A 9,096-nucleotide genomic window follows, 5' to 3' on the forward strand; every position below is an offset into this window, starting at 1 on the left:
CCAATTACTGTAGATGACAAAATATTTGAATAACTTTGAATACTGTAATAGTTGTTACATGTAATGAAAGGAAAAAACTCAACTATAACAATGAATGCCATGAAGAATGGTATTCATGAACGGTAGTTGGTCATGGATCTCACAATGAATTAGCATGGCATTAATGACAGCCATAGATATTATCCTCCAGATAGTTATGGCCACTCCATCCCTGTCCTCAGTCTGGGTGTTTAATGGAAACTTAATGATGTGGAAAACCATTTGTCACATCACTTGACCTTGATCCCTGACCCCTGATCTTCTTCTGCACATTTCTGTACAGAACCTCTTCACGCCCTGTCATATAAAAGCACCGGCAACATGTGTCTATGTGTGTGTGTCTCAATGTGTGTTTTACAGTGTGTGTGAGTGTGTGCGTGCGTGTGTGTTTGTGCATCATCAACAGTGTGAGAGAAAGTTCTCCTCCACCATGCAGCAATCCTCTCTCCTTCTCTTTCTCATTCAGCTGTAGGACCTGAACTTTAATCCTGGACCATTGAGTGGATTCAGTAGCTCATCTAGAAAAATAGAAAAATATGCACATCCAATTTATAAGTTTGATTTTGAAAGATAGTACATTTCACAAGTAGACGTATAGTACCTTATGTAACAATTGAGGAAGAGGCGAAATGACCTGTCACTTTACAGCTGACCACTAGTGGTGCTCAAGGCATTATGGAAATTTCCAGCAACGAGACTAGAGAGACGATTGTATATTGAGACATCAGCTGCAGTCACTGTCTCCCACAGACTTGGCTCATGAGATAATGTCGAAGTCAAAGCTTGGTGATTGTCCCTGTGGGGGTTGTTATGCATAAGACAAAATAAGCATGTACTTTTTTTCTCCCAACATTTCTTTATTGCATAACTCATAATCAAAATGTACTTAACATTTAATTGCAAAAAATTCTCAGATTCTTGGCTTCAGAATGTTGCCTGGCTACCCAAACTCCTTGCTCCGGCCGAACACTACGCCACTCCAACGGATGTTAGTTTATCTCCACAATGAGTCTGGATCTGAGTACCTCCCTGATGATTTCTAGAACGCAAACACATTCTAAACGTTCTGATTGTTCCCAGAAACCGATGAGTTGGGCCAGAGCCAGAACACATGGGTAAAGAGGCCTTTTAGAAAATGTGTCATTGACTTTTATATTCTGATTGGTTAGAGATGATCCAAATGCCAATTAATATGTTTTGTACAACACCCCTCATTTTGATGTCAACACAAACAACTTAACTCAGACTGAAGTATGTAGCAAATATAGAGCTGTGGAAGAATTCACTTTGAGCATCAGGTAATTCAGAATGATGTTTCACAATTGTCACGCCCTGACCATAGTTTGCTTTGTATGTTTTATGTTTTGTTTGGTCAGGGTGTGATCTGAGTGGGCATTCTATGTTGTATGTCTGGTTTGTCTATTTCTATGTGTTTGGCCTGATATGGTTCTCAATCAGAGACAGGTGTTTTGCGTTGTCTCTGATTGGGAACCATATTTAGGTAGCCTGTTTTGTATTGTGGGTTGTGGGTTATTGTCTATGTGTTAGTTGCTTGTGTCTGCACTATTATATATAGCGTCACGTTCGTTTTGTTGTTTGTATTAGTTTGGTTAGGTTTTCTTCTTAACCTCTAACACCTCCCAAACCCGGATCCGGGATCCCCCCCATCAAAAAAGCTGACTAGCATAGCCTAGCCTAAAGCCACAGGGATATCATATAATAAAATGTTCATGAAATCACAAGTCCAAGACAACAAATGAAAGATACACATCTTGTGAATCCAGCCATCATTTCTGATTTTTAAAATGTTTTACAGGGAAGACACAATATGTAAATCTATTAGCTAACCACGTTAGCAAAAGACACCACTTTTTTACTCCACCATTTTTTTACTCCATCAGTAGCTATCACAAATTCGACCAAATAAAGATATAAATAGCCACTAACCAAGAAACAACTTCATCAGATGACAGTCTGATAACATATTTATTGTATAGCATATGTTTTGTTAGAAAAATTTGCATATTTCAGGTATAAATCATAGTTTACCATTGCAGCCACCATCACAACTCTCACCAAAGCGACTAGAATAACTACAGAGAGCAACGTGAATTAGCTAATTACTCATCATAAAACATTTCTTAAAAATACACAGCGTACAGCAGATGAAAGACACAGATCTTGTGAATCCAGCCAATATTTCAGATTTTCTAAGTGTTTTACAGCGAAAACACAATATAGCGTTATATTAGCTTACCACAATAGCAAACATCACAACAGCATTGATTCAAGGCAAAAATAGCGATAACGTATAAACCACCAAAATATATTAATTTTTTCACTAACCTTCTCAGAATTCTTCAGATGACAGTCCTATAACATCATATTACACAATGCATATAGAGTTTGTTCGAAAATGTGCATATTTAGCGGCACAAATCGTGGTTATACAATGAGAAAAGTAGCAAAGCTGCCCAGAAAATGTCAGGAGAAATCTTTGAAGAGGCACCTATTCTAATCAGTAACTATTCCAAAACTTGACTAAAAAATACAGGTTGGACAGCAATTGAAAGACAAATTAGTTCTTAATGCAATCGCTGGGTTACATTTTTAAAATTAACGTTACTTCAAGCATACAGCGTGCGCTAAAGCGAGACGCACCGAAATTCATGGCGGAATTATTATTTGACATTTGTCAACATAAGTACGAATTAACAGCATAAAGACTGCTTACTATTAGCTGAGCTTCCATCAGAATCTTGGGCAAGGTGTCCTTTCTCCAGAACAATCGTCTTTGGGTTGAAAGATGTCCTCTTCTCCTGTCGAAATAGCAGCTAACGATAGCCACCCACTGGAGACGTGTCCAACTCGTGAAAGCGCATGACAAAGAAATCCCAATAAACTGCTATAAACTGCTATAAGTCGGTTTAAATTAACTACCTTATGATGTCTTTAACACCTATAACGAATAAAAACATGACCGGAGATATAGAACTACTAAAACGAAAGCGTTTGCAGGACGCCATTGTGATGTCTTCTTGCGCCAGGCGCACCGTTGAAAAGGACGGTACTTCCGTTCCACGGTCTTATATAGGGTCCCAGATTGCGCAATCCACTCCATTCAAATTCTCCCCGCTTACTGACATCTAGAGGAAGACGTATGCAGTGCATGTAGCCCGATGGCTTACATGGGGACTTATAAACTGACCTCAGAACAGGGACCTCGATTTCTGAAATCTCACTCCCTGACAGGAAATGTGCTGCAGAATGAGTTCTGTTTCACTCAGATAAATAATTCAAACGGTTTTAGAAACTAGAGAGTGTTTTCTATCCAATAGTAATAATAATATGCATATTGTACGAGCAAGAATTGAGTACGAGGCAGTTTAATTTGGGAACTCATTTTTGCAAAGTCGAAATGGCGCCCCCATAGGCTCAAGAAGTTAAATAAATAGAAGAATGTATTCACTTCACGCTGCGCCTTGGTCCTCCTCTCTTCCACATTACGACGAACGTGACAGAATAACCCACCATCAATGGACCAAGCAGCGTGAAATTGAGGAACAGCGCTTTGTGGAGAAATGGACTTGGGAGGAGATTCTGGACGGTAAGGGACCCTGGGCACAGGCTGGTGAATATCGCCGCCCAAAAGCTGAGCTGGAGGCAGCAAAAGCGGAGAGGCCGCGGTATGAGGAGGCTGCACGTAAGCGCGGCTGGAAGCCAGAGAGGCAGCCCCAAAAATGTATTGGGGGGGGCACACGGGGGGTGTGGCTAAGCCAGGTAGGAGACCTGAGCCAACTCCCCGTGCTTACCGTGGAGAGAGAGCGACCGGGCAGGCACCGTGTTATGGAGAGATGCGCACGGTGTCCCCGGTGCGGTACATAACAGCACCTCGTATCGGCCGGGCTAGATTGGGCATCGAGCCAGGTGCCATGAAACCGGCTCTACGCATCTGGTCACCAGTGCGTCTCCTTGGGCCGGGGTACATGGCACCAGCCCTACGCATGGTGTCCCCGGTTCGCCAGCACAGCCCAGTGCGGGCTATTCCACCTCGCCGCACTGGCCTGGCTACGGGGAGCATTCAGCCAGGTAGGGTTGGGCAGGCTCGGTGCTCGAGACCTGTAGTGCGCCTCCACGGTCCGGTTTATCCGTTGCCTTCTCCACGCACCAGTCCGCCTGTGACAGTCCCTCGCACCAGCCCAGTACCACCAGTGCCTACACCACGCACCAGGCTTCCTGTGCGTCTCCAGAGCCCTGTACGCCCTGTTTCTCCTCTCCGCACTCGCCCAGAGATGCGTGTCCCCAGCCCAGTACCACCAGTGCCGGCACCACGCACCAGGCTTATAGTGCGCCTCGGCAGTCCAGTATGCCCTGTTCCTTCTCCCCGCACTCACCTTGAGGTGCATGTCCCCAGCCCGGTACCACCAGTTCCTGGCACCACGCACTAGGCCTACAGTGCGCCTCGGCACGCCTGAGCTGCCCGTCTGTCCAGCGCCGCCTGAGCTGCCCGTCTGTCCAGCGCCGCCTGAGCTGCCCGTCAGTCCTGAGCTACCCCTCAGTCCTGAGCTACCCCTCAGTCCTGAGCTGCCCCTCAGTCCTGAGCTGCCCCTCAGTCCGGAGCTGCCCCTCAGTCCGGAGCTGCCCCTCAGTCCGGAGCTGCCCGTCAGTCCGGAGCTGCCCGTCAGTCCGGAGCTGCCCGTCAGTCCGGAGCTGCCCCTCAGTCCGGAGCTGCCCCTCAGTCCGGAGCTGCCCCTCAGTCCGGAGCTGCCCCTCAGTCCGGAGCTGCCCCTCAGTCCGGAGCTGCCCCTCAGTCCGGAGCTGCCCCTCCGTCCATTGGCGGCCTCTAGGATGGTCTTCAGTCCAGGACCCGCTGCAAGGGTCCCCGCTCCAGAGGCGCCACCAAAGCGGGTTATGACTATGGTGGAGTGGGGTCCACGTCCCACGCCGGAGCCACCACCGCGGACAGATGCCCACCCAGACCCTCCCCTATAGGTTTAGGTTTGCGGCCGGAGTCCGCACCTTGAGGGGGGGGTACTGTCACGCCCTGACCATAGTTTGCTTTGTATGTTTTATGTTTTGTTTGGTCAGGGTGTGATCTGAGTGGGCATTCAATGTTGTATGTCTGGTTTGTCTATTTCTATGTGTTTGGCCTGATATGGTTCTCAATCAGAGACAGGTGTTTTGCGTTGTCTCTGATTGGGAACCATATTTAGGTAGCCTGTTTTGTATTGTGGGTTATTGTCTATGTGTTAGTTGCTTGTGTCTGCACTATTATATATAGCGTCACGTTCGTTTTGTTGTTTGTATTAGTTTGGTTAGGTTTTCTTCTTAAATAAATAGAAGAATGTATTCACTTCACGCTGCGCCTTGGTCCTCCTCTCTTCCACATTACGACGAACGTGACAACAATCAACATGATCAAGTAGCTGTGTGTCACTTTCATCCTATACGACTCAATCTATTATCTTAAGGAAATAACTCAGCAAGTTAATATCTCACATTTCCCCAGTAAACCATCATACCTCCAACACCTTTCATGTTGGTAGTAATTTGTTTGGACAAAAGGGAATTATATTTATTTACTCAGTTAATTGCTAATTTAAGTGGCCAATCCCAAAGGTCTATTCAGCATATGGCTTTGGTTACATGCTAACCACAGACAACATTCTGTACGGGAGCACATGTTCAGCTCAAACATCAGTGTTTGCATAATGTGCTTTCTCTCAAAACAAGGCTACACGACTAAGACGTCCATACAGTTCAATTTCAGTTGCAAAATGATTGTCTTGATGATAATGTCTTAGCTTATAAACTATTGTAGGTCATGAAGAGGTGATATATGATTCTGTTACTAAACTGAAGGCATACAGTATGTGTTGAAAGATCTCACTGTGGATCATGAAAACACTGGCATTATCACTGTGCTACTTTGAATCACACCAGCTGAGACTCTGTAGCGTTAGGAACGTTAAGGCAACATCATATTCTATGTAGACATAACCAATTAATCAGATCATATTATATGTGTCATATTTTTTTGTAGGCCCAGACAAAAACAGGAGTAGATATTCTATCTGCTTCAAGTGTTATGTTTCATTAAGGCTAATTCCACAGGGAAAGTTCTGCGGTGGTCCTTTAGCGTTCCCATATCAACTACAGATGTCGGATCTTCACTCTTATGTCATTTGAATTTTCCTGTTGCATCAGGAAATTCAAATGAGCCTTGGTGATTTTGCTAATTTCCCTTATAATGAGAAGTTGCCTTTGTTTCCATGTGTGGCAGTCAAGTCATTGTTGGGATCAAGGCTTTCTATCAAAATCATCCTCTCGCTCGCTCAAACGCTAGGCCCTAGGTCCTATTACTGCAACATTTAAATGTACAAAAATGTACCTGAAATGCATCCATACGCATCAATAACCATCATGTTATATAGCTTAATTCTTGCCACTAGGGGGGTGCCATTTCGACATAGCACAAAATCGTACCCAATTTAAACGGCCTCGTACTCAATTCTTGCTCGTACAATATGCATATTATTCTTACTATTGGATAGAAAACACTCTCTAGTTTCTAAAACCGTTTGAATTATGTCTGTGGGTGAAACAGAACTCTTTCTGCAGCGAAATCCATGACAGGAACTGCGAAGGTCTGAAAACTAGGCTCTGCTCTCAGATCAGTTTAAAGCTCTGTATGTATCCTATGGGTCGACATGAACTGCACCCGCCTTCCCCTGGATGTCAGTAACCAATGAGAAGTGGAATGGACTTTCTACGTAGTTCGGAGTTTTTTATAAACGGAGTTTATAAAAGGCCAAGGAACGAGGGGACCTCTCTTTTCAACGCTCGCCATTACGCAAAGCAAGACCTCAGGATGGCATTTTGAAACGCTCAGTTATCAACCTTAGATATATCCGTCTGTAATTTAATTTGATATAGGTGTTAGAAACATCATAACGAAGTTATTTTAAACCGAGTTATATCAGTTTATGCGAGTATATTGCTATTTTCGGAATTTCCTTAGTATTGAGTTTGAGGATTTGGGCATGCTGTGGCCACATAGCTACTGTTAGCTGCTACTTCCGAAGTTGAACACGACGTTTTACAACCAAGCAACAATTCTTTTGGACAAAGGACCACTTGGCCAAGATTCTGATGGAAGCTCGTCCAAAAGTAAGAGCTATTTATGATGTTATTCCGTATTTATGTGGAAAAATGTAAACGGATTTGTCCGCCATTATTGCGGCACTAGTCTGGCTGTAACGCACACTGTATGTCTAGTAACGTTAATTTTAAAAATCTAACTCAGCGGTTGCATTAATAACTAATGCATCTTTCATTTGATGTCCAACCTGTATTTTTTAGTCAAGTTTACGATTATTTATTGATTAGACTAGGTGCCTTTCCAAGATGGCGCCGGCCAGAATGCATGACCTGTTGCTTCTAATCACATTGTATAACCACGATTTGTGCTGCTAAATATGCACATTTTCGAACAAAACCTATATGGATTGTGTAATATGATGTTACAGGACTGTCATCTGAAGAATTCTGAGAAGGTTAGTGGAAAATTATTTTATTTTGGTGGTGAATACGTTATCGCTATGTTTGGCTGGAATCAATGCTGTTGTCTGGTTTGCTATTGTGGTAAGCTAATATAACGATATATTGTGTTTTCGCTGTAAAACACTTAGAAAATCTGAAATATTGTCTTGATTCACAAGATCTGTGTCTTTCATCTGCTGCACGCTGTGTATTTTTAAGAAATGTTTTATGATGAGTAATTAGCTAATACACGATGGTCTCTGTAGTTATTCTAGTCATTTTAGTGAGAGTTGTGATGGGGGCTGCAATTGTAAACTATGATTTATACCTGAAATATGCACATTTTTCTAACAAAACCTATGCTATACAATAAATATGTTATCAGACTGTCATCTGATGAGGTTGTTTCTTGGTTAGTGGCTATTTATATCTTTATTTGGTCGAATTTGTGATAGCTACTGATGCAGTAAGAAAATGGTGGAGTTTGGGAGTGGTGTCTTTTGCTAACGTGGTTAGCTAATAGATTTACATATTTTGTCTTCCCTGTAAAACATTTTAAAAATCAGAAATGATGGCTTTATTCACAAGATCTGTATCTTTCATTTGGTGTCTTGGACTTGTGATTTCATGAACATTTTATTATATGATATCCCTGTGGCTTTAGGCTAGGCTATGCTAGTCAGCTTTTTTGATGGGGGGGATCCCGGATCCGGGTTTGTGAGGCGTTAGAGGTTAATAACACAAGATTGATATTGGTCTCCACTAGGCTACAACATACAAGCGTCAAGTGTTTCCGAAATGCAGCTGTACAGTAGGCTATCAAGACTAATTGCACAAATAGGCCTATAATATCAGACGTAAAGACAAGATGAAATTGAGAATGATGAGGTAGCCTACGGAATGGAGCGCACCGGCTCATGAAAACCAATGATTTTTTAGATCTACAGTATATATTATAGAGAAAGAGGACGTCTTAAGGTTTTTAGCGAGCCTAAGGTTACAAATCAATTGTCAAAATTGAACTAATTTGTGGCCTGGCGTGGTCTAGTGGCTAGGGTTGTTGTCGTCAGCATTCACATCAGGACTACTGTCTCAGCGTGGGTTCGATTCCGGCCCATGCCCTTATGGCATAACTAACTCAACCTCCCCAATTGTCTTGATTTAGTTGCACATTTCAAATATGGACAGTCCAGGGATATTTTACCCCCAATCTTGATCAGAAATGACCATACCAGACACTTTTATTTGGAAGACATTTGTATTTAATGGATACCGAAATTGGAAACAAATAAAATAACAGTAGGCGACACCAACATTAGTTTCCATTCACACAGTAGATTTGCCATGGTAAATTACGAAAAACTATATTTAAATTGTACGGAATGCTCGTCAAATAGATACATCGCCCTTAGTCTCCCATCTGAACTACAGCAACTCGCTGTTGGCTGGGCTCCCCGCTTGTGCCATCAAACCCCTGCAACGTATACAGAACGCTGCAGCCCGCATGGTGATCAA

At 43.1% G+C, this 9,096-nt stretch overlaps 1 long non-coding RNA gene across 1 annotated transcript; it reads left to right on the forward strand.

The window, feature by feature from the left end:
• Positions 1–1,557: 1,557 nt before the first annotated feature.
• On the forward strand, positions 1,558–5,392 carry LOC120053562. The gene is made up of 2 exons (XR_005477522.1): positions 1,558–1,653; positions 5,359–5,392. It is a non-coding gene; the product is annotated as an uncharacterized LOC120053562 (long non-coding RNA).
• The last annotated feature ends 3,704 nt before the right edge of the window (positions 5,393–9,096 follow it).

This window comes from Salvelinus namaycush, chromosome 9, assembly GCF_016432855.1.
Source record: "Salvelinus namaycush isolate Seneca chromosome 9, SaNama_1.0, whole genome shotgun sequence".
Taxonomy (NCBI): domain Eukaryota; kingdom Metazoa; phylum Chordata; class Actinopteri; order Salmoniformes; family Salmonidae; genus Salvelinus; species Salvelinus namaycush.